Source organism: Cygnus olor, chromosome 5, assembly GCF_009769625.2.
Source record: "Cygnus olor isolate bCygOlo1 chromosome 5, bCygOlo1.pri.v2, whole genome shotgun sequence".
In the NCBI taxonomy this organism is placed as follows: Eukaryota; Metazoa; Chordata; class Aves; order Anseriformes; family Anatidae; genus Cygnus; species Cygnus olor.
The window spans coordinates 51,419,405-51,446,653 of record NC_049173.1 but is presented as its reverse complement, the minus strand read 5'-3'; the positions used below and the strand labels follow the sequence as shown (position 1 = coordinate 51,446,653).

Below are 27,249 nucleotides of genomic sequence, written 5' to 3'. Positions count from 1 at the left end.
TAATAGAGCACCCTGATACAGTAAATCAACTAATTCCTCCTTTTCTTCTTTACTCGTTCTTTCTCCAAAGGCTTTTAATACAGTGTTTTTTTCTCAAGAGAAGTTCTCTTTTTGTGTGTGTGATTATTTTTTTTTTCCCCATAGCTTCTACTACTATTATGAGTGATTGTACAGATAAATTGGACTGCAGGAGTTCTGGAGTCATCAAGATGCAGTAACCCAGAGATACCAATGCTAAATGGTGCCCTTTTCCTTAAAAGCATACATTTCATGCTTGCTTTTGTGTAAGGCAGTGTAAGCACAAGAAAATTTAGTACTGGATTTACGTGTATTTTCAGAATTATGAGTCATTATTACTTGGCTAGAAATGTACTGATAATTAATAACAAACAAAAAAACACTTAAAATAATGGTAACTTAAATATATTTATAAAAGTAAAAAGTGTATTAAAAAGTCTGATTAGTTCATGACCATAAAACTCATACCCCCATGAATAACCCAACTTAAAAATTCAAATTATTTTATTGTGCATGACTTGGCAATACAGATGGGAGTAAATTAAAAGCTAGACTGAACAGTTGTTCAGCTCTTTCAGTATGGGAAGGGATATCCAAAAAGAATCCCAAGAAGGGAATTGTGATTTAGTTACAGTTTCAACTCAGATGCTGCCTTGATCCATAAGGAAAACAATTTATTGCAATCTGTTCATTTTAGTACCTTCTTTGCATAAGCCTTTTTCAGCTTACTTCTTCGTTAGGAAGAAGTGTTAAGACTCTTTCTTCTGCTCATTTTTTTTTTTCTAATTACCTTTACTGAAAAGGAAATATCTAGAGACTCCATGATTTGTATAGGAACTGCAGTAGTCAGAATGCTTTACTGGATCTAGACTAGATCTCTCTACCATGCAGAGTTGAGCCATAGAGGAGAAATGCAAGTTGCTATAATAAGCCAAGTGCAAAATTGGATTACAAAGTCATTAGAGGCTGTAGTTGTTCAGCACCTTTTAGGCCCTTGGGAAAGATTATTAAACAAATGAAAATGGTTTTAGAACTAAGCATTCAGTTCTTTTCAAGTAGGAGTTGTTATTTTTTAATGTCTAATTATTGTGCATAATATTGGATTATATCAAATACAAAATTTAGTTTATTACACCTATAAAAGCAGATCAATGCCAATGTAAAAGCCTTAAAACATACTTTTTTTTTCTTCGTCTGTTTCTGTAAATTGGATTTTAGATAACCAAAAGCTTATATTCCTCCTTTTTTTTTTTTTTGCTAATATTTCTGGTGTGTTCTTTTAAAAACAGAATGCCTAAGAACAATCTGTAAACTATCTAAACTCATTATATTTCTGCATACTGTGTTTTAAATTAATAATCTGTGATTTTTAAAAATTACGTATTTTCTTTATGTACCTTAACAGAAGCACATCATTTCTCTTTTTTGCGTACGTGTGGTGAAAATAAATACATTTCATAGTTTGGTTTGACTGACTATTCTAGCTATAAGCGTACCATCAGTTGGAATTATTGTTGCTACCCTTCAGCTCCTGGCAGGAGTTAAGTGCCTAGGCCCAGCACATGGCAGCAGAAGAATCCAGGGGCTGGTGCTCTGTTGTGGTTCTTTTTTGGTTCCTTATGTCTATTAAAGAAAGGCAAGTTTTCGATTGTGACTCCAGTTTTACCACTCACACATTTTCCTTGGAGGATTGGCTATCGACTGCCAAACATGCTGAGAATCACCTGGTCAAATAAAAGACCACCAAGCTGGAACCTATTGTAAAACAGCTTTTTTGAAGTGTTCTCAGTGTTCTGTAAAGAGTAAAAAAGAACCTTTTTCCTAGAATCATATAAGGCATTTTCAGAAACATTCCTTCCTGATCCATACATAACTGATATAACAAATAATGTGTATTATGCTCCCTATGATTACCCTAACATGAGCCTGGGCAGAGGGAATCTTTTCTTACATAACTGTCCCTGACAAATGACTTTGAGATGTTATTCTCAATCATTTGTTTTTCTGAGGCAATCAGTTACTTAACTCACAATATGTATCCTGAGAGGTGGTAAGGGTTATGTAAATTACTGGGACAAGACAACTGCAAAATTCGGCTCAGCTACAGGGGACTGACTTATCCATTCTCTTAATCTTCAAGTAAAATATGATTTCTCTCTCCTACAACAGTTCTTTCTCGGTGTCTTTCCACAAAATTCTGTCTTGTAGACACATCAGCTTTTGTTGTTATATTAGGCATGGAAAGCATCAGAAAAGATAACTGGCGTCTTTAAAGATTGATACATTTTCTTCAAGCTTTTGACTTGCAGTTTTTCAGAAGCACACTGGGGCTACACTGTAAAACAAACAAACAGCAGTAAAGGTTATCACACAGTAGAATAGATCATCCAGCCTAGTAAGTGAAAATATATCGTTGAAATAATAAGTGAAAGCTTCTGCTTTGGTTGCAATGCCATTAGCAGGTACATGCTGCAACAGGACCAATTTTTTTATTTATTTTTTGACTGTTTCTTCCTCTTTCTTTCTCCCCAAAGAGAAAAAAAATATACAGATGAGAGCTGAATGAAATATACAGTAATTGCATGTCAAATTCTCTTACTAGTTTAAATTTCTAAAGAACTATTCTATGATTGTAAGAAAGAGATACTAATACAGGCTTTTTTCTTTTATGACTTGACTTCTAATTTCTAAGGTTGCTTTCATTGTATTCCAAGGAAAGAAACCTAAACTCTAAAATCTCCTTGGAATTCAAACGAAATCAGTGTTTGATGGGGACCACCAATACTTTATCAGTATTCTGTGAAGCTTTTTTGTTGTTGTTGTTCCCAAACTTAGTTCAGTACGTACACCTTTTCAGGGATATTCAGATAGATTCCATTCCAAGTACTTTTCCTAAGTTCTCTCCTGAATCTCTGCTCCTTTTAGGTTCATACAATACAATGTGTAAGTCAGGAATTTGTTTCATTACATATTATTCATTTTTTTCTTAGTTTTGTAAACCCTTTCTATCACCGCTTCTCTCCTGCATGAACACTATGCAGCTCACTTCCAGATCTGCAAAGCCCCTGCTGTTCCATTCTCAAGTGTATCTTGAGTACTGTCTGCCAATTTTTGATTTTCACCAGATTATGTAGCAATTAAGATCAATTTAGTAAAGAGAGAGAGAGAGAGAGTTAAATAGATCGGTTTACTTGCAGGCTATCAATCAAAACCCATTATTTTCCTGGAGTTGAAATGGGAGGGATGATAAGAGCTCCTGAGTATTTAAAAAGATACTTAAATTATGCCTCAGAACTTTTTGTATACAGAAACAAATGTGAACAGATTTAATAGGTCCTCTGAAAGTTCCTGCTCTTACACAACAGACATCACTATCAGTTGTCTTATATTTATGTTGCACCTGCCCAACCAAAAGGCAGTAGAGGCTGTGATATAACCTTTCAAATTACTGTTTCATTACAGATCACAAATAAAATGCAAAAGTTAGGCAAACTGAATACAAAGTGAATCTAATTTTTTAAAATTGTTCGATTTTTTTATTTCTTTCATTGGGACCAATATTTCTGGTGTTTTGCTGGCTAACATGAAATTCCCACTTGGTAACATCAAGTATAATTGTGGAGATGACTGAGATACAAACTTCATATATTTTGCACACTCATTGCAAGAGACTCTGAAAGTCGATAATGATTTTTCTATTGAAGGACAATACAATATGCATTTCTTGTGCGTTTCAAGAGGAATACTGTTAATGGAGATTTTAAAAATTAGTTGAAAGAAAATACGGTATTAGGATACCAGTGACTATCTAAAAAATTCCTGGAAATTCACCACATTTCCTCCTTAGCAGACTTAGACCATTTCAAATATGATTTACAAATACCAGATATTTCTGGTATTTAAAATACAGTTTTCCAATAAAGGCAAAACTGTTTAGATTGTTGTTTTTGGTTTTTGTTTGTTTGTTTGTTTGTTTGTTTTTTAAAATAAGGAAAGAGAAGTATTTATTTTCTTCTAGCATCAAAAGCTTTTAAATCCTACTTTCTAGAGTTTCTAGATATGACAGCTTTTCTATAAAATGCTTGCAGGTTTGTAAGCTTTGCACTCAGTTTGGGAGAACCTTAGTCTACTGTTTGTGAATGAGCTCAGTATGTGGATGTAGGGATGTGGGAAACAGTCACAGTATTTAGCATTCTCTCCAGCTCAAACATTTCTTCATCCATCCATCAGCTTTTTCTGCCTTTTTTTTTTTTTAATAAGGTCACTAAGACTATTGTGATGCGTGACCTTTTAAAAATCATAATACTGCAGAAAGCTACATTATAAAGAAAGAATGTTGAACACTATGTCCAGATGTTACTTAAAATAGGTTTTCAGATATAAAGAAAGAATCAAATATGAAAACATAGTGGATACACAAATTCTTCCTTTGAAGCAGAAGGAAGAGGAAGGGAAATGAGGTCACATCTATTTTGACAGCCCTTTTAAAAGGAAGAAGGAAAATAAAGAGGTTTTAAAATGTAGTGGTGCTCCAGAATGACTGACTAGAGGAAGTAATCTCAAAGACAAAAAAGGCGAATATGAATCATTTAGCCTTCCATATGATCACTACACAGTTGTTTCTTACAGTCTCAAGCTTTGTCTACTTTATTTCCAAATGTTCTCACCTTTCACAGTTATGTTACTTTTGGACAGATTTCAGACTTCTGGAATGTTTTTCTAGTGTCCAGTTTACTATCTTCATTTATACTATCATTTTTACTTGGAGTTTCATTTTCCCTGTACCATACTACATAAAGATTTTCTTCCTCAACGTCTGTAATCTTCAGGTATTGATAAATGATAAAATCTCATTTTGCTTTTTATTTAGCTATATTAGACTAATCTGTCCTCATAAAATAAGTTTGTCTAATGACTTCATCGTTGTTCCATCTCTGAATATCCTATTTGTCATTATCATTTTGGTTGTAAGGTGACTAGACTTAGGGTAATTTTGGACTCAGGTTTCATCAGACTCAGGTAGGGTACATGATCAAGATGATGGAGTAGGTTCATGTGAAGTACACTAGTAGCATTTCTTGGTCAACTAATATTGCTTAGAAATTACTTCAGGTGCAAGAAATATACATGATCAAGGCTGTGGTGACTGAAATTGTCTTCTCCTCAAAGACAATCATTTCTTGTCAGAGATGAATAGGGGCAACAATCAGTTATTTGGCTTCCATCTTCCTTGAAGAAATATATATATATATGTTTTTGTCAATTGGCTTTAAAACTCTAGAGAGTTTTTTCTCCAGGTGATTGACAATAATGCAGCATAAAAGAGGTTTGGTATATCTTTATTAGGAATGCATATTTATTTTAAAATTTTAAAGTTATTTAAAGTTTCAAATCTCTTATATTTAATTTTAATTAATTTATATGCTTTTTTATTACATCATAATACTTAGCAGTTCTGTAGAATACTATTTATGAGATATTTCATAGAATTTTACTAATTATGATAATAAAAGTTCTTAGAAGTTGGTTAAAAATATATAATCCTTTTGTTTTTTAATGAGGTGATTGCCCTACAGTTTTTTAATGGTCTGTGTTGGATTTGTTCGCTTATGAGGAACAAACAACAATTCTTAGTTAATGTCTTCGTTTAATGAAAAAATATATACTTGTTAAAAACAACAACAGTTTTGCTTTAATTCATCCCTTTGGACAGCTAGACTTATAGTGAAGCACAAAGTTAAGAGTACAAATAACTGTTTAACATTTATTCTATCCCATTTTAGTGTATTATCATGGTTTTTTGTGTAGCATTCATTGTGAGACTAATAGGCCTAAGCCACAGTGTTTAGTGGTTGCAGCAGTATATCTAATGTGATAGACTCTTTTCAGAAAGAAGTAACAAATACAGCCTCTGATTTAAAAATAAATAAATAAAATCTCATGAAGTATTTATTATCTATTTGGTAAATTGCAAAAGAAGGAGAAAGTTTTAATATTCATATTTCACAGAAAAATAGGAGGGAAGAGAAACAAAATTTACAGTGCATTAAACACGTAACCCTATAATATGTTATATATGCATATTGCAATACCCCCTCATTAACTGTAAACATTTACACTCAATGGTAAATCAGCATGGCACATTGTCAACTAGTCCGTGCAAGCATTGTATTCTTGAAATGACTATGGTCCAAATTTCAGTATTTTCTTTATGGAATTCATGCAGTGCCTACGATCGTCAGGTCAGTATTTTATGGCAGCTGATGACCATCTGGAACAGTTGAAGCCATGAGTATATTTGGCCAGTAACAGTGAAGAATATCTAATCTAAAACTCTTTATTGGTGTTACAGACTATCATAATAATTGAAATGAAAAAAAAAAAGTACTCTAATTTCTTTTTTTTTTTTTAATATTCTGTCTCTTACACATTTCACTTGCTGTTGGTATTTAATGGTGCTGTTGGTGTTTAATTTATATACATATATGCCATGTACAAAAATAAGGAAAACCATAGAAAAGCATGTTTTTTGTTTTTAGTTTATAATGGACTATGTTGTGTGAAGCAGCAGTACTGCATGTAGTAATAGGTGATAGGTTACTGATATATTATACATAACCCAAGGATGATAATTATATTATTAGTGTTATAGTTGGCATTAATGACTCCCAAGCAGACAAATGAGACCAGTAGGTGAGAATGGTTGTCACAGATGCCATTGTACACACCACGTCGTTTCTTGTGAACCAGATACAGAAGAAATAAATGCGCAGTTCAGTGCTTGCTGGTTTTGGCTAGCAGAAAACTTTTGTTCTTAACTTTAATATATATATATATATTTAACCTGGAATCAGGCAGCCTGGCTCATCACTATATTTCTCTGGGCCCTACTTGCTTTATCTTTATCTTGCTTCATATCACAGGATCAGGAAATCCATGTGCCCTAAGAGGATATTTTATACCCAAATTTATTCCATCATTTTTGTGCGCTTAAGATGATGAATGAAATTACTTACTGCATTTCTAAGTGATCTGTTGTTTTTATTAGACCCTTATAGTCCAGCAGGAAAGAGGTATGTGCATGTTCTCAGAAGCCGCCTTTGGGGTGGGATCTTCTTTCCTTGATTTCTCTGTTCTGCTGCTAATCAAACCACCAGTTAGACTCAAACATAGGATAGCTTTGCTCTTCTTGGCTGCTTAGTAGTCTAGGGACTTTGGTATCATTTGAATTTTGTTTCTTCTCTTGATCAGCATGTTTCTTTGTCATGCAGGCCTAGTCTTACCTGATATGTAGATCCCAATATGTTCCAACAAGAGTCACTGGGAATGATTGTGTTTAATTTTTGCATCCAACTTCCTGGGACTGGATATTCCTGATGGGAGTAACACAGATGTCTTTGACTTTCTGGACTATGTTTTTCTGTTGTTTTGGATTGTTTCAAACTTCATTGACTGTTCACCTGTTATACTACTGGTTGCTTCTAATGATATGTGTTGAAAATGTATCTAGACTGGAAGTACATGCATAAAAGTGGTATAGATGTTCATATATGAATATAAATAATATATTTAAGATAAAAATATCAGAAAGGCATGATGAAATTCAGAACTCTGATATTCTGATTCCCAGCTTGGTGAATGGTCCATTGGAACTTCTGTAAAAAACTACACTACTTCTAACACAGAGATTTCCTTTTTAAATTAAATTGGTTTTGACAATGTGGTTGTAGTAAGTAGCTAAAGACTTGCTCTTCTTTTGTGCCAAGAATGCTTTCATCCACCTGATTTTAAGGAACACTGAGGGCTCTAGGATTTCCCACAATTGTTGCTAGAGTTAAAATCATAGAATCACAGAATCATCTAGGTTGGAAAAGACCTTCAAGTTCCTCAAGTCCAACCATCAACCTGCACTACTGAGTACCATCACTATATCATGGCCCTTAGTGCCCTGGCATTGATTCTGGGTAAATGTTTTAATAAGGAGTTTAATTCTGCAGAGTGCAGAAATTCTTCTGTTCCCACTGAATGCTACTGAAGGTTGCTAGGCACCTCAAAGGGCCAGTGAGTATCACAACTTGCTTAGCACATGGCACTACATATGCCATTTGCAATCTCTGCGTAGAGCAGACTTCTACTGCTGTCGCCATAGATTATTCAGTGTGGTTTCTGAGTTTGTTTTGTTGTGCTTAGAATGTGAGCCCATCCCCTATAAAATGGTAACATTCTGTGGATTGTGGCTTATGGATCCAGCAAAAACAGGTCACTGAGGAAGTGGGAAGAGGAAGGACTTGAGATTTTTGTATGAATAGCAATAAAAAAGTTCAGTTCCCTGAGCATTTCATAGAAGATCTCTCCAGAAGATCAAACAAGCCAATGACTGAGGCAATGTGACAGCAAATCTTAATTTTCTTACCAGCTTTGTTAGGTCCTTATTCTTTAAATATTGCTTGTTGTGACATGCGCATTCCCATATACTCTGTGTAATGCTGGTGGTATACAGGATGCACTTACCACGAAATAAGCATATCCCCAAAGCCTCAGGGCATTGAGCTACCCTTTTGTTCCACGTAACTTACTGCAGAAGTGCTCACAGAATGACATGCTTTACTGTGTGTCACCTTATTGCTTTATTATTAGGCTTCTCAAAGGTCAGATGGGCTTGACTCAAATTCATAAGAAAACAATGCTGTACAAAGTTGCTTTTCCTCATTTTTTCTCTACCAGAGAATCTGCTATTTTTCTGAGGCCTGCAAGAGTATTTTTGATATTATGTGAAAAGCAGAGAACTGTTTTCAATTCCCATTGTGGTAATCAATGAGATGTAAAATTGCACAAGTTGCATGCTGCCTAGAGCCTCTCCTGACAAACTCATTTGGTTTGTGAGAATGCATAAAGCACTCATAAGGCCGTAGCATTAGCTCTATTTCTCTCTGATGCGACTGAGCACAGAAAGAAACCAGCTTTTAAGGATACATTTTCATTTGCTTAATTAACACTGCCATGGCTGCCGTATAGAAAATTCTTGCTGTGCTATGCATATTTCTTAGGATGGGTATAGAGACCTGTATATGTGATACAAAAAATCAATAAACCTGTGGACTAGCTCTATAATTATTTCACTTTTGACAATTTCATTCAAACATAGAGAAAAATCAGTCAAGATAACCTTCTATTGTATTCTGTATTTTTTATCATATTTGTGACTACTCAGGAAGGTTGTATTTGTTGCTATGCAGTCAGGAATCAATTGGATACTGATATATAAATTCATTTTAGTAGTTCCTGAGAAATAATTATGCAAGATATATTTAGGAGGAAGAAACTCTTAATATTGTATGTTTTGGAATTATGTGGAGTATGGCATATGTTTAAAAAAAAAAAAAAAAAAAAGGCATTGTTTAGCCCTAAAATGTTTTCCTATGGATGTCCTTATGGGTGGAGTGAGCGTGTTGCTTATGACATTAGTAGTGGGCCAGAAGCTTCTTGTCTATGCCTCTGACGCAGATAGCTACAATCATCACTCATCAGTCCCTTGGAGGTGTTTATAAAGTGCTCTGTTCTCATTCCCTTTACTGTTGGATAATACATCGATTTTGTATAATGACATTTCTCTTGACTACCTTAGCTGATAAGAAAAGAAGTGAATGAATGTTTGTAAATGAGGTATTCTTTCTCTGCAATGGTTATTCGTTTAGCATAGAAACTAAGGTGATTGCCAGTTTCTATCTCATTTTGAACTGTTTTCCAGAACTATATGCCAATTTTGTTTACTTTCCTTCAGGTTGATTTTCTAATGAATAAATATGAATGAAGAGGCAATATCATTACAATTTCCAAGCTTTCCCTAATTGCATTAGCTTTTTGACAGCAACAAAAAATAATAATCCTGAATGTTGAAATGAAAGTTGGGATTATATCTTAGTGTATCTTATGGGTTTCGAGTATACCACCTATTACCTCAATTAGCAGGTCAGCAGATAGGAGTTTTTACCTCGTGACTAGATTCCAGGATCTAGACTGAGGAGAATGCAAACAGTGGAAATAATAATCTATAACATCTGTCAAGAGAAAAGATGGAGAGGTGGATATATTGGAATCACTCCCTTCATAAGAGTCAGTCGAGAGTTCAGTCACTGTAAGGCACCACTTGTGAGCTCTGGGGGATATCTATCAGGGGATATATGGAGAATGATCTGAAGAGAAGTAGTCTGAAATTCTTCCTGAGAGAATTTAACATTTCTCTTAGCCATTAAAACCACATCGTATACAAAAATGTGGTAATGTTTTACAGTCGTGGTTTTATCTGAAATTCCATTTCTAAATTCTGATAGCAGCATAATTTGTTGGTTTTGTGTTTGTGAGGGCTTTTTAATTGCTTGGGTACAAAAATCTGTTTCTCGAGTTGAAGCTTGGCCTCATGATACATATTCTCAGCCAAGGAATAAGTTTTATTTCTGGAGAGCATTTGAAGAAGAAGGAAGAATCATGTTTTTATTTGTTTTTGAGTTTCACATTTATAGACATATTTTCATATGAAAAATCCTGAAACTGCTTCAAGTTCCTTCTTCAATACTTTGACACCTTGCTGAAATTTTGCTGCATGTAGATTGCAATTTGAATTACTCCCTCTCCCTTCCCTCTCCCCGCCCCCTCCCCTCTCTCTCCTCTCCCTCTCCTCTTTCCCTATCATTGGATAAAATAGCCTTTAATAGGAAATTAAAAAAGTGTAAAAAAGTGATGAAGCGTATAGTCCCTAATCATTAGATAATATTTTATAACAGTCTTTTTAGGAGATTAAAAAGACTGAAGTTATGGTGTAGGCTCAATGAGGCCTCCTTTTTGTCTTTCTCAAAGTATGACTAGGCGACCACCTAAGAGTAAAAACAGTTTGATAGTGTGTTTTCCACTGTAGGTTTTATCTGAACTTGAATCTCTACTCAGTTCAAACGGCATTCATCCCTGGACTGTGTTGTAGAGTAGAACATACCTAGTGTTTTCTGGTGTCCATTCCAGGACACTGATCAATGTATGTATGAGGGTGGTGAGGCACTGGAACAGGTTACCCAGAAAAGTTGTGTATGCCCCATCCCTGAAAGTGAAAATCCCTTGAAATCCCTGGATGGACAAACGATTCACTAAATGTATCTAAATAGTAAGCTATCAACTGAAGTGTTATTCTTGATAACACACTGTTTATTTTGATCTGGCAAAAGCATGAATAGTTATTTCTTTTAAGTACCTATTGAATACACTTTGTCACTATCCCCTTGTTTTTAATCTTATGAATTTCTGAGATGACTTCCCTTACGTGGAATTATTCTCACATGTATAACAATGATGTGTAGCTATGTACATACAGGATAAGACAAATTGTATTCTTCATTAATATAAGACAAATATTCTTTGTATCCTTCTGAAGTAAATCCATCAGCTGAAAACTACTTGTCTTAGAAAAATCTTTCCTTTGATATCTCAGGGAACATTTTTTTCCCCATATGTAACACCAGCAAGTGATATTACCTTCTTCTGCAATACCTTGAGGTTATGGAGGGCAGAAAATAGATTAAATAATGGAGTAGGTCTTTTGCATTGTTAACATACCTGAAACTCCTTTACTTGGGGAATGTATTATGACTGGGAAATGTCCACATGAAATAGTGAAGAGGAGCATCCTGTAACTCTTACCAAGTAGTTTGCTTCTGTGCTTTGTTTTTGAAGCTGATTTTCATAAATTCACTTCAAATTAATGATTGAAAACTCATTAAACTGGGCATTAAGTAGGTAGAAGATTCCTAAATCATAAGAAATAGCATATGAAACAGCAGAAGGATAGTATTTCTAAAACTGTAGGAATAATTCATTTGATAGTAATCATTAATAATTACTAAAAACTTCAATTTTAGTTTTGAAAAGCATTTATTTAGATGCTTTTTAAATAAATGAACTTGTGGCTTCTTATAATTAAAATATAGTTCTGGAACTCAGTAAAAATTCTTTCTGAATTTTTCTGTGGCTGTTGGTCTTTTCAAGAGTGTCATCTTTCTTTTTTGTAGAGATAATGAGTGATCCTTACCTACTCCTTTGATGATCCTACATTATGATATGGCAGAATTCCTTATAATTATTACTAAGATGAAAATAGAGTAGATGTGCTTGTCGGAAGGGGGAAATCTAAGTCTGAAACTAATGGTAGAGTTCAGTAGAATTCAATAGCACTCATCCTATTCCTTTTTATAGAACATTAGAGAGTTGATTTTTCACCTGAGATTCACTTTCTTCTTTCTGTCCCAGCCTCATTGTTTCATTTCAGCCACGCTGAATTTAGCAGTTGATGATGTTGGCACTCATTTCTTTATTTCACTGTATTTAAAATGCTAGACAACACTATCAAATGTTCTTCACTTCAATCTCTTTTCTTTCTGTTTGTGAATGTCACACTGTGTTGTACAAACACAGCAGGGATGAAAGCTAACACAAATGCATATTTGTGTCTACAGCACAAAAATGTGTATTTATAGATGAACAAACCAGGTCAAATCTTTCATAGTACAAAATAAATTAAACAGCCATTTGTCAGATGAGTGTCTGGAGACTATTATTAGTAGTCAATAGAACTGGTCTTAAAATGGGGGGAATATTGGCAGCGGGAAATATGCAATTTTAATGCCATTTTAGTTTATAAAGGCACACACACACTCAGATTAAAAAGACGCCAGGCCTGTTTTTCACATTACACAGTTACTCTGAAATGAACCACTCACAACTTTGTATTAGTTACGCTGAATAAGACCAATAGTCTAGAAGACTGGTTCAACACAGATTAACTAGTTTATTGATTAGATGTACAAAACATATCCAAGTATATGAGTGAATTTCTTTGCTGCAGCAGATGACACAGAAAAGCTCAGAATATGATTTTAGAAAATGGTATTTATACCTTAACTCAAGTTGTTTTGGTGAATATCTGTGAAGAATTACCTAATCTCCATCTGCTTAACTCAAATGCAGAAGTATAAAAATATCAGCATACCAGAGTTGCATCTATTCTTTGTTTTGCTCCATCTGGCATTCTTAAAAGAATTAAAATCAGAAGTGCAGCATACACAAAAATCATATGTCTGATTCAGGAGAATAATCCTTACTGAGGATTTTACTAGCCTAAAAACAAGGAAAAAATGTAGTTATGACCTTACCATGGTCCCTTACCTTACTCCCACCATCAAAGATTGTGGCAGTTTGGCCAATTCTTTACTGTGTAAAAGTTCTGTTCGGATAAGTATATAGATAAAACAGAGATCTGAAATAGCAAAATAAGTCAACAATTGAGGGGAATAGAAGTTGGCAAGAATGCCTCTTCGAATCAGCAAGAAAACACTGATGGCTAGTTTTACTGCACAGTGAATCAGCAGTTATTCAGAGGTGAGATTTAACTTAACTTCTTCATATTTACTGGTAAGACAGAGTGTGTATAAAGGTGTATTTCTTTGTTTAAGAAACTGCACAGGGTAGCATTCTCTCCCTGTACCCTCTGGGACTGTTGAAAGTCTTATGTGGACACAGCACATTACATTTTTCCTGTTTTATTGCCTTTACTCATTACCTAACATAAAGAGCTCACATGTATTTTGCTAACTGCTTGCTAGTGATTCTGATTCATAAATAAAAGCATCAAATGCTATTTCAGATGTCCCAGAGTATCCAAGATTTCCACAGGAGCAAGCAGATAAGAGATAGGGCCTACAGCAAACCTGTGCTCCTCTGGAATTACAACTCAGGGCAGATACAATAACATGGATTATCTAAAATAGCCCCCTTTCTTTTGGCAGTTGGATGCCACCCTGTTAGTGATGCATGTGAATAGCCAAACGTTTAATATTTATTAAAAATAGCAGGAACTGAGTAGCTTTTTGTTCCCTTCTCCTTGTGTATTTCATTTACTATGTCAACATGGTAGAACATGTTACCATGTTTATTTTTTTCTCTAATAAGTCTTCTTTTTACTGCAGCTTTTTTCATCCGATTGCAATTCATAAAAAATAACTGCTTTGAGAAAATTACAAAAGCCTCATTATAACTTCAATGAGCTTGTGTTACTTTTGCCATAATAAATGTTTAGAAAGCATTAAAGATAAAGGACCAAATGTTGATCTGTTGTACTGGCATAAGTGTGGAGTAAAACCAGCGCACTTGGAACGAGGAACTGAGCATTGAGCTGATACTATTGACTACTTTAAAAAGATTTCTTGCAGTTTTCCTTGGTGAGTTATTAAGCAAAGATTATATTGTATATTAACAATATTTTTCCTTTCATGTTTTTCTTACTAAAACTTCATTTTTCTCATAATGTCCTTTTTCCAAACCTTTAACACTGCATTTTGCTGTAGTAGTCCATACCCAGAAAACTAAGCCATTTTACAGCTCTCTTTTTTATTTTGAGGAGCAGAGGAAGGGAGAAAGATGGCCAAAATCAATCTTTTCAGTATATCTCTTTTTTAAGCATAAGTGTATGGCAGGTGAGATTTGCCAGTATAAATGTACTAGATTCCATACTCAAACCTCATTACAGACTTCAGAAATTACAGTGAGACTCCTTGTAGCTTATTCTTCCATGTGTCTTGAGAGATTTCTCTTTCTCTAGTTTTTGCATATTTCCAAAGGTTTTTGTCCAATGACTGCTTTAGCACACTTTCTTCATTGTGTATGTGTCTTGGTTTCAGCTAGGATAGCATTAATTTTCCTCCTAGCAGCTGGTATGGTGCTCTGTTTTGGATTGAGGATGAGAATGATGCTGCTAACACACTGCTGTTTCTGAGCAGAGCAGTGCTCACACAGGGCCGAGGCCTTTCCAGCTTCTTGCGCTGCCCTGCCAGCAAGGATGCTGGGGGTACACAAGGAGCTGGGAGGGGACAGAACCAGGACAGCTGGCCCACACTGGCTGAAGGGATGTCCCACACCATGTTGCGTTGTGCTGAACAATAAATATGGGGTGGCTGGCTGGGAGATGTGGGGGTTGCTGCTTGGGGACAGGCTGAGCATTGGTCAGCGGGTGGTGACAAGTTACACTGTGCATCGTTTGTTTTTATATTCTTTTATTTTTATTATTATCATCATTATTATTTTCATTTTCTGTCCTATTGAACTGTCTTTATCTCAACCCACAAGCTTTTACCTTTTTTTTTTTCCCAATTCTTTCTTCCATCCCACTGGAGGGATCAGTGAGCAAAGAGCTGTGTGGTGCTGAGCTGCCCACTGGGTTAAACCACAACAGTAGTGAAACCTATTATAACAATTTGTTATAAAAGTGCATGAAAAACTCTTTTATTGTCAATTTACACGGTCTTGGACTTATTAAAAGAAGAGTTCTTGCTGAAAGTGGGAAAACAGATATGCAAGTGTATACTTCTGGTACTCTTCATTAGCTTTATTTCCAGGAAGCTTGGCTTAACACTGAAGAGCACATGAAATCATGATTACGTTTTGCAAGAGTGGGAAATCCCAGACTCTCAGTTTTCGCTTTAATGATCGTATAATGTAAAAAGTGAACGTAAGTATGAGGAAAGTGCTTATCAATAAGCTGCTACTTAACTGTGTAGTCAGAATTTCTTTGTATTATAGTAACTCTAAGGAGTACAAATTGAGACTTTTTCCAGGAACTACAAACTTATGTCATTGCATGGAATGACAGAGGTAAAGCAACTTAGAAAATTATCTGTAGTGATTCCTTGAATTGAAAAACTCTTTCTCCTGCTTAGTGAATCCCTTTGCACATCTATTTCTGTGGATGCTTTCACTGTTCATAAAAAACTAAAAATGAAGCTTTTTTATCTAATAGGTTATTTTTGAATCATTTTCTATCATCCATTTAGTTTTTAGTTTTGTTGGACACTGTTATGATTCAATATATTTTTTGTTTTCTTTTACAATAGCTCAGATTTAATATACTTATTTTGTACTGTTAAGTTTGGGGTAAATGAACATTGATGCCTACGTACAGGTAAACACCAAGATGTACATGTACTTCCATAATCTTACAACCGTCATGGTCTCAGCACAGCTCAAATTAAAATAGGTTGATGCAGTCATTTTTTTAAGTAAACCTGATGGTTTTTCTTTGGTGGTTGTTTATACTACTTTAAAAAATATATCTTTTATTTGTATATAGCTCTGCTGGTAGTGAGACGTGAGATACAAAAGCCATGTCACTGCTGTGTGACCACAAGATATGACCACTATTCTGAAGAGCAGATTAGGAAAAGTCTTTGACCTTTCTTTTCTTTTCTTTCCTCTTTTCTTTTCTTTTCTTTTCTTCTCTTCTCTTCTCTTCTCTTCTCTTCTCTTTTTCTTTTCTTTTCTTTTCTTTTCTTTTCTTTTCTTTTCTTTTCTTTTCTTTTCTTTTCTTTTCTTTTCTTTTCTTTTCTTTTCTTTTCTTTTCTTTTCTTTTCTTTTCTTTTCTTTTCTTTTCTTTTCTTTTCTTTTTTTTTTTCTTTTCTTTTCTTTTCTTTTCTTTTCTTTTCTTTTCTTTTTTTTCCCTCCTGATTGGAGAAGAGGGATATGCTGATCAGGGGATGAATTGATCTAGCAGTATTTGTAAAGTGGTATATACATTGAATTGGTAAGAAAGTAAGTATTTTCTCATGTAGTGTTGGTATATTTTCTGTGCAGTCCTCAATTTTGAAAAACCAACAAAGGAAAAAGCCCTGAGGAAATAGGCATTTCCAAGAAAGCTTCTGGCTTATTCAGGGAGAGACAGTCCATATCCAGTTTCAAACTACTTATTATAAGTAGTCCCATCTCCTTCCAAACTGTCCCGCTTTGAGTCACAGACACAGCAGGAGATGAGTTTTAATCTCCTTTTTCTTCCAGTGCTTGGATGATGCAGGAACTGCTAGTGACTCAGTACAGCAGCACAGTCTTCATCTTACGTAAAAGCTCCAGGCTGCATGAAAGCAGGAGCCTTACATAAACAGCTAGTATTTCAGGGTGAAAAAGTGTATCAAAGAAGCAAATCAAAAGGGACAGCAAGAAATATCAGTGCCCATTACAACAGGAGCTTCTTACAGAAACTCAGCTGTTGTCTCATGGAAAGTGGGATTTGCTTAGTTCCCAATTTCAAGGAGGTAGGTACCTCTCATTGCAAAACCAAGGACTGTGTCCTTTGCTGAACCACTGAGGTGATCTGTTTAGAATCCAGTGTTAGAAGCAAGGAACAAACAGCTCTTTGTTTTTGTATCTTTCTTATAGACATTCTCATAAATAAATATATAAATAAAAACTGTCCAGAATTAGTATAGACTAAGAAAGCTCTGTGGAGGTTGCTAGGCAGCTGAGGCCAAAGGAATAGAAAGCAGTCATGTCTTTGAAAAACAGAATCAGTGACTTATGGGTTATCTGGAATCACCATTTACTGTTGTCTTTAGTCATAAACATGAGCCAGTGGAATTTATTTTTCTTTAGTAAATGAGCAGTGATTTTAAAAGATTTTAAATAAAAGGTCTGTTTTGTATTTCTTGCCTATTAGTGTTTACAAGCTATGAAATTATATGTATGATAATTATTTCTAATATTTATTTATTCATTGATTTAACTAGTGTATGTCCAATTTGTTCAGGCTGTAAGTTGAAAATAATTTTGCAGAGTAATTAATTTTTAAACTTTTGTCCCATTTTCATTTTTATCACTATTTGCATCTAAGACTCCAAATGAAGGAAGGTTCAAATGCTGGAAAGTATACCTCATCCTCAAAAGGTGTATTTGTTTTGCTACTGTTAATGACAGTGGAAAGATCTCATTTCTACCACCATATCCTTTATGTATGATGAACCTACACATTACAGAAATATAGCAGTATCAAACACACTCTTCACATTACTGTTAAGCTTGTAAAAATGCAGGAGCAGGCAAGGTTTTCATATGCAAGATTAGGTGATCACATTATTGATGAATTGCTGCCTTTGAAATCTCTGTGCTTGTATTTGTGTCTTTAAGTCTTCCCAAAATTAACTGCACCTTTAGTAGTCACGTTATACATACAGGTATGCTGAAGGAACAGCATATCTTGCAACTCTCCTACCTTCTCGGGTAGTGTAGTGACAGCTCTTCTATATCATGTTTTAGTCTACATTACTTATTCTCTCTCAATGTCATCAAATGATTGTGTCTCTAGGAGATTTAATTGACGCATCATGGATTTTCAAAATTTGTTTCTTCCACAGGGTAGATGCTGTGGTGGGGTCCAGGCAGCTTTGTGGAAACGTCTCCAATGGGCTGGTAGGATGAGAAGGTCCAGGGGTAGTTTGGAAAACAAGGAGAAGCATCACCTCCCAAGACGGTAAACCTACTGAAAAGGTAATTCGTGCTAGGATACTTTTGCACAGTCTGCTGTTAAAGCTCATGGATATAGCACATGGCAGAAAACTAGTAGTGAATGGGAGCACACACTTTTAACGCTGTCCAAGTGTTCATACTAAGTCTCCTGAAAATCTTTCTTAAAACCCTGGCTTTCAACTCCCTTCCTTGTGTGAGTGAGAAATTGAAGGCTCTATCTTACAGGGCTCTTCTTGCCTTCCCTTGGACCTGTTTGAGAACACACAAAATTTACAGCAACTTATCAAAAAATTCTTTATAGGACTTATGACAATGCCAGTATATCTGCCACAACTTTGAGTAATTAAATGTTGTTTCCTAGGGAGACTTAATAGCTTTATTTTTCACAGTACATAATTGTGTTTGGTTGGCTTATTTTGGTCTTATCTTAGAGGCTTAACTGTTGTGTTTATGAAGACTGTCTTTCTCCCCGAACCTTAACTATGGATGTTTTTATTGCTAACATTTCAAAGTCCAAGAGAATGAGCAAACTAAAGATCTGTTATCCCTCAGCATAACTGTAATGCTTCTTCCTTCATGTTAAGAGAGAGTTCAGCCAAGAAATACCAGTCAGTGAACGTTACGTTTCTCAGCTGTCCCAAAAAGTTGAGCTATATTGTGTACACCGGAGCCCAGTTAACTCTCAGTATGTCCATGCTATGTATGTATTTACTGGTCCTCAGCTATAATTAAGTTTGCTGAACAAACAGATTTTGTGCACTCATCTTAAACCAATCATGTCCCATGATACTTTACAAAATACCTGACAAGCTGGCTGACTTCTTTCATTTATTAATGTGCCTTAATATATGCAGAGAGTAAGAATATTAACAATGGAAAATCACACCGGTAAAAAATGAAATGGGATTTTTGATGCAAAAGTTTTCATAAGGTTCTATTCCCGTATCTCTTGAGACAACCAAAAAGCACAAAACATCGTTTAATTAGGAAAGGTTTTTCCTTTGCTCAGGAGTATGGATGATTTGGCTGGTTGAGTACTAGGCTAGGCTTTCAAATGTCTCTGGGAAATACCTTCCTTTTTGTTGCTGGTGAACTCTGTCCAGCTCCTTGGCATCCATTAATTAAAACCATTCAGAGATTGCACTGCTTCAATTCACAGATTGCTTCCATGCTTCACCAGGCTTGGCAGCTGCCAGAAAACCAACCAATCTGCACTCACATAACTTACTTGGAGTTATTTATGTCTCTGTATAACCTATAGCTGTGGTAGAAAGTGAGAGTCGAAAGCCTTCTTTAAGGAATAGAAAGTACTTTATTATTTGGGAGAAGTTATTAAAGTATGTGTGACAGAAGAAGTGGTTGATATAGGAAAGTGATAGGTCTTGCCTCCTGTATTTATATAAAAATCATAATTTTGATTTTGTAGTCTGCCTTTCAAAACTCTTCCACTCAAAGTTCTTGCTAATCAATTTAGTCTAAGTTATCCAGACTTAATTTGGTTTTCTATTGTGTAGAAGAAATGAGTTAATAGGGCTTTTTGTTTATAAGGGTCCAGTAGTCTTTATAAAATTGCATCAATTGGTTGCAAGTAATTTACTGTAAACAAAAGACAAGAATAGCTAGCTTGCTTATGGTTAGAACTAGTCTGAGATCCAATGGATCTGGCTTCAGTCCTAAGCTGTGTTTCTGATGTTTTCTTGCTGCATTTTTTAACCAATAAAATGAGTAGAAATTTTGTAATGTACCTTTGTTGATGCTTCTGTGACCTCAATGCCATAGAGAGTGGTTTGGGTGCCAGACTTTACACTGGGAAGAAGTTACAACCCTTCAGGGTATATAGGGAAAGAAACTGATGCTAGATGAGATGACACTGAGATCTCTTCATTTGCAACGTACTAAGTAAACTTTGAACTTCTCCAACCCCTACACTTAATGAGAAACAGGGTGCTTAGTGGATTGATGTTTCAGTTTCTGATTCACTGCTTTAACTGTGTTTCATGGGAACTAGTGTTGTAAATGCCACTTTGACTCAAGAATGGGGAAGATAAGAATGTTTAAATATAGCTTCATATCTTGATGTTAAAATGTAATTTTATTTTATTACCAATATTTTTGGTAAGAGGCTTTTGTCTTCATTTGAGTTGATATCGATCTGATATCAGTACTAAGTATATGTTCTTGAATTCTGACCATATTTTGTTCCCGGTGGGAACTTCAAATGTTTCACATTGTTCCAGCACATGGAGCTCTTTACTTGCATTTCTTTTGCTGCTCAGCTTACTCCGGATGTGTTTGCATTTCACTTTTCTGTTTCTGTATGGTAAGTACTTATTTTTGGTCTATTTTAAGGTGAATGTTTCTAACTTTTTTTTTTTTTTACTTTTTTTTTTTTTTTTTTCCTGTGGCAACTGGGGCTGGAACTAGATGATCTTTAAGGTCCTCTCTGACCCAAGCCATTCTATGAATTGCTGTGTTTCTGCAAAGGTGTCTACGGTAAAGTTGTAGTAGTCAATGTTGTTCTGTTTTTCTTCTTCCTTTCCTAAGTAACCAGCTAAGTAACCAGTTCTGTTTTATGTTTCATGGAAAAGTTCAAGCCTTTCAAATTAATTGAAAGGACATTCAGCTTCAGAATTAATAATGTCCTTATACACAATGAAAAATTGCATTTGAGAATGAGGTATGTTCCAGTGTTTGGAACAGCAGAAATGAGATATTCAAATCAAACCAGAAGTTCTTTTCACCTAGTAACAATTCATATAGACATATTTAGAAAAAAACTTGTTTTGAATGGCTATGGATACTGACCTGTGCGACAACAACTAGCTCTAACACAGCTGGCAATTGAGACTGCAATCACAAAGCAGGGATGTTTTCCATGCAAAACTGTGTAGGCAGTGTCCATTGCTATCAGGCAAAGGGAACACTCAACTAAGTAATTATATATATATATTCTTTGTATCCATAAATGAAAACTCTGAAGGTGTTTTTTTTGTTGTTTTTTTTTACCAAGAGACCTCCAGGGATTTATCTAAGAAGAAAGAACCCTTAGATAGAACTGAAGTTAATAGCCCTCGTGCCAAATGGAGTTAGGAAAACTTAGCAATTTCTTTAATATTTTACAGAAACCTAAAGATTGTGACATCCCAGAAACAGACCATTGGATCTTTGGAGTGATCTGAGAAATCAAGTATAAAGGAGACAAGTTACCAAGCAGCCCTCACTGGTGTTACTCAATGCTATACACATTGTATTCCACAGCTGAGAACACCCTATTTAATGAATTTTGTATGTTTTGTGGGAAAACTGATGCCTTCTTTTTGTTTAAACTCACTGTGTGAAATTCCTCCTTCATTAAAAACTGGTAGAAAAGCTCACCCCTTCAGTGTGTCAGGATGCAAGGGATTCAGTGTCCCAATTTACTTCTTTCTTTTCTCCCTCTCTAGCATTGTTGTTTTTGTTCATCTATCACTTTTGTTTTGTATTGTTATTTCTTCATTATTATTTAATTTTTTACCTATTGTGGCTACTTATCCCAATTTCCTCAAGTTCTGTTATGACATGGGGCAGGAAACTAGTTGTTTGGTACTGAAGGAGAGCAGTATAGGGCATTTATTCTTTCTGAGACTGAATGTTTTAGGTACCTTCCTCAGAATATTCTAGTTCCTGTCCTGTTTCAGGCTCCTGTCCTGCAATTTTTAACACCTGCTTTAGTGGAAGTTTTGGTTTGGTTACAGTAGAATGAAACTGGTGGTAGAAAAATTGATCCAAATAAAGAATACTCAGTGAAATTCCTTAATTCCTTTGACCTCTTGGGAACTTGCAAAAGATTAGCCATTTGTTTAACAACATATAATTGATTAAAAAAAAAATAGCTCCAAACTACTTTAAATGTGTTGTGACAAAAGAAGCTATGTAAAAGGAGGAGAAAGGGGAAGAAAAGGATTTATTCTCAGATGCAGCAGGCAAAGCACTTTTTATTTCTTTGCCATTTGTCTGTATGTAGGAGGTGAGGTTTCTGTAAGAAACCGTCAGACGCACACCAGCTTTTATTTATATGCGATGTCTGGAATAACGTTTATTATGAAGGTATTGATAGCTGTAACGAGAATTGAATATTACCAAATGAACTGCCTGCATTAAGCAATATGATTATTAAAAGAGCAAACTGAAACCAATTTATGAAACCAACAAGGTGTCTGACTGCAGCTAGAACTCCCTAGGGCATTTAAAGCTGTATCAAAGTAGCTGGAGAAGACAGTTATTCTTGTGGAGCTGCATGAAGGGGACATGATTCTATAAAACATGACTTTATAGCCGTTGAGCAAAAACACACTGAAAGACATTTTGCATGAGGGATGTGAATGAAACCTAGTTGTAAGCATAGATTGAAACAACATTTTGATTAGAATAACATTTTATGTTTTGTTTCTTTGTTTGCTTTGTTTTGGCTTGCAATGATCTGCTTGCTTGCACTGTGCAAAACTTTAATCTCAAGTTTTGCTAGGTATAGCTTTCTTTTTTATTTTTAAACTGGTCTTGTATTGGGGATAAAAATGAATCGAGTGAAACAGGACTGCCTACACTGCTGTGGGTAAAAATTCAAAAGATTATGTATGCAGGTAAATTAAAGGGAGCTGTACCTTGAGACACAGGTGCTGGGAATGCTTCCTACTGCTCCATAAGCATCAGTATGGAGACGGTGGCTGCCAAATAGCAGCCTTTGGGAAGGAATTTCCTCTGGCAGAACTGTCCTGTGTTCTTCCTCCTTAGGAGCAGATGGCAAAGAGGCAGCCCACATCACCAGGCAGATATGCTTTGTCTTTTGGGGCTGAAGATTATTTTAATCCAGTAAATTGTTGTTCTTTTCAGCCATACAGATATTTGAACCAAATTAAGTAAAATAAAATTTATTTTGGGGGTAATCCCTGCATTTTTTTCTGTAAAGCAAGTGAGCTGTACAGATAAAACTGATTTTATATGGCATAAAATATAGTAGCTAACATAGGTGAACTAAAGCTAAATTGAGAATATATTTCTAATATATTAAAGCATTGCTTTATATTGGACAGATAGACTATTATATACTATCTTATTATTATTTTCAGTAGTTTTCTAACATTGGCATATTATGGCACTATGATACCTTACGAAAAGAGCTATATAAGCAAAGAGCAAAAGGGTGTTCTATGACATTGAGATGTATGCCAAAATGAGTGAAGCAGTGTCTTTATTTAATCCCCTTGATTTATATCTGTTTTTTTGTGTGTGTGTGCTGATTACAAGAGTATTTGACTGCTTCACAGTCATTAATTCCTTCAGATGCATAAAGAAACAAGAGGTGCCTCTCTCTGAACACAGTGAGCCTCTGATCAATACTTAAAAATACAGTACATCATAGTGAAAATGGTAGCACGCTGCCTAGTATATTAAATAACCAAGCAGCACAAAAGTGCTCAACTTCTCTGAACACTGCACTCAGAAGTGGGTTTCTTTAGCAAAACTTCATGTTTAGAAGCAGTATATTCTACAAGTGAGTAGGTTTTTTTTTTTTTTTAACCTTTGCAACTCCTGTTGTTTGATCTTTATTCCAGTTTTACAAATAAAGAAGGTAAGACACAAACGTGAAGGATTAAGAAAGTTAGGGTTTAGGACTCTTTCCTATTGTCTTTGAAATCTGAGCCTTTTTCCACTTAGACCATTTAAATTCATTATCACATGTCTTTACAGCTCTTTGAGAATCCAAGATACCACAACTAGAAGTTATGATAACTTGTCTAAACAGAAAAGGCTGCTTAAGTCACAGAAGTAGAATAAAGAGAGAGAGTGATGATCTACTGTTCACTCCCGTGCACTTTTTTAAAGATAAAGTAGCACTTTTTATAGAAAGGGGTTAATGGCTAAGGTAGACAAAATTGCCCAGTTGCACAAGTGGCCCTGTTTAGTTTTGTGAGGAATACTAAAGTTTCGGCATCACACAATCTGCATGTTAGGAGCACTAAGCATAAGATCTTCTTATTTCTCATGTCCTTGGCTCATCTAAATATACACAAAGCATTGCAACTAGTGGCTAGGTTTCACAGTAATGGGTAATATCAGTAATATCCACTAGTGACTGATCTGAGAGCTACTGTAATCCATTCCTTTACTGCAGCAAAAAGTTAAATTTAAAATGACCAACATGAAAAATCAGTGTTCTTTTAGTAGAAGAAGTCATTTAAGTCTGAATTGGTGGCCATTTAATAATGGAATTTCCATCTGTCATGATCCAAAAAGAAAATAAAAGTGAAAAATGGGGCTCATAAACAAAATTGGGTTTATCAGTGTTAACAATAACAAATCGAATTCAAGCTGTATATAAACTTTATGCATCCTACATGGTCACAGAAGGAAATCAATGGTTATTCACTTGCTTAAACAAAAATTCTAATTAACAAAATGAACAAAAAAATCTAGAAAGTGCATGCTGGGTTTAGCAATTTGTGTCAAAGCAATGACACCAGTGCTGTACCTGGCATACTCTCCTATGTCAGTCAGGCTCTGCTAGCTGAACCTCTTGATTATTAATCCAAGATCAAATGATAGCTTGCACCTTTCCTGAACTCCATGTTTCGGAAATTTTTCTTCCTTGCTATTTTTTTTTCTTAAATATTCCCAGAATTCTTTTATTCTAATTCTGTTTCAGACAGAATGCCACCAGAAATATTTTTCTAGTGACCTTTCCACTGTCCCAATTAACAGACTGATGAGATTCAAGTAACAACTGAAGATCACTAAGAAAATCTGAATAAACCAGAAATACAGCAGCTTGCAATAGATGCATTTTTTCTCTTTTTATTTTTTATTTCAGTTTGATTAAAATCACAATGTGAGAAATGCTTTAGAAGGTGAAGAGTGAAATCTGATTTTCATGGGATTTAATCTGATGTGAGGGAAATGTAAACATAATCTTCTATTACATGTGTTTTACTTGAACTTGCTGGCATGCATTTTCAATTCCAGTTTACAGAATGGGTTTTTTTAGTTTCATTGATTTATGGATGATGAAGAAGGAATATTAGACATTATTTATCTCACTTGCCAAATTTTCAGATTTTCCTGAGCCATGTGTGAACAAGCAATTTCCTATTGGACAGTCTAATGTAGAATTTGGTGAAAATTCCAGGATGAAAACTGTAAGCTGTGCCATCCTGTGAATGAAATAACAGAAAGTATTCCGTCATGCTTAGAAGTGACTTCCTGAAAAGAAATATAGTAATCTACACTATTCTATACTATAAAAGAAATACAGTATTCTCTATGTTCTCTTAGGGGTATCACTTATTCATTCCTCTATTTTCAAGTTAGGCACTTAAAAAAGTGTTTACACAAGTGGTTACAAATAAGGAACATTTGAAAACTTAACTATGGATCACATAGATCAGAGAATTATATTGCCATCTTCATAATCCCCCATTTTTAGTCCCAGAAGCAAATTTCAGTGTGGGGTTGTTGTTTTTTCCCAGTTATTTGTTATTCCTTATCTCAGGAGTCAACATAGAACAAAAAAGAGAAATAGGGAAAGAGTAAAGACTTTCAGAAAACAAAAGACTTCTACAAATAGGGCCTGATTTGAAACCTCTTAATCCTGATAGAAAGGCAGTTTCTCATTTTCAACAGGATGGGGTTGAAACTTTGACTTAATAATAAGGTGCTAGTCTATTTAGATACATAAAAATGTATGTGCTTGATTATTTTCTTAATAGCTTGGACAGAAACTTGTTAGTGTTGATACAATTTTAAGTATGTGTGTTGATGTTTACTCATTATTACAGATAAAATATAAAATTTATGAGTGCTGGCAACAACTGAAATGAAGGAAGGAGGAGTGAGAGGAAGGAATGAGAGGAAGGACTGACTTAGAATTCAGAAGAGCTATTTGTTGGCTATAACAGTTATGTATATTTGAAACACACACACACACACAAAGTTAAATTCCTTCCATTCACGGTGAGGTTATAGAGCCATTGATGTATGTATGCCCACTGTCATACCAGGAATGCCACGGTTATTTCTAGTCCCCTGCAGAAGAAAAGGACAAATCCACTCTCATACATTACATTCTCTACTTAAAGAGGCTGCAGATTCCCTGGTCATGCGATGAATTTAGTGCACACAAGAAATGATAATGAGGATAAGTAAACAACTGTGCTGACCCTTGTATGTACTGGTTATAATAAGACTTAAAATGAATCTGAACTTGTGATGACTGTAAAACTTATCAATAGGTTAAATAATTTGGAACTGTTTGGCTTTAGGATTTTAACCTCCTATGACAACTGTAATAAAAGTGTTCATGCACATGCCATTAACACCTCTGCTTTCTGCTTTCTTCATTTTCTTAGAAAAAATGAAGTAGAAATTTGCAACTTCTTCCCTCCTCAGAAATAGTTTAGTTCCTACATAAGGATTGCTGTGGTAGAAAACCATTTCCAGTAAAATGTAAATTTGGGAGGGATAGAATGATAAACTGTTTACATCCACATAAATATTATGTCACTATCTTCAAGTGTGTGATCATGTCTTAGTCATTCCTTCCTATGTATCTGCCATCCACTGAGACCTCATTCATTGCACAGGATTACTTAAAAAAGTAACTGTAGAGAAAGAAAATCTGGGAAATTTTTAAATGCTTGTCTTTACAGCTGAGAACTTTTTTTTTTTTTTTTTTTTTTTGAGAGAGAGAGTGTAATGTGTTTCAGGTGTAGTACATACACACTTATTTCCTGCTGTTATTAGGAAGTTCAAACTCTGTCAGTCAGTGCCCAGAACTCCCAGTAAAAACAGCTGGAGGTCTGTACATGGAGGAGAAGTGGAATGTTGAGTTGAGCTCAGTAGTGTGTCTGAGAAAGGAAGGTGCTTCCCTAGACC

At 35.1% G+C, this 27,249-nt stretch overlaps 1 protein-coding gene across 6 annotated transcripts in view; it reads left to right on the top strand.

The window, feature by feature from the left end:
- The window catches only part of LRRC4C (leucine rich repeat containing 4C), a 300,531-nt gene that overhangs the window by 229,174 nt on the left and 44,108 nt on the right, over window positions 1-27,249 (top strand). For 5 of the 6 annotated variants that reach the window (XM_040558647.1, XM_040558648.1, XM_040558650.1 and 2 more), the window contains one exon: window positions 18,231-18,363. The gene's annotated coding sequence lies outside the window, so the exon portion shown is untranslated. Of the gene's footprint in view, window positions 1-16,601; window positions 16,639-18,230; window positions 18,364-27,249 lie in introns of those variants that run through there. The other variant, XM_040558654.1, reaches the window with a different exon arrangement.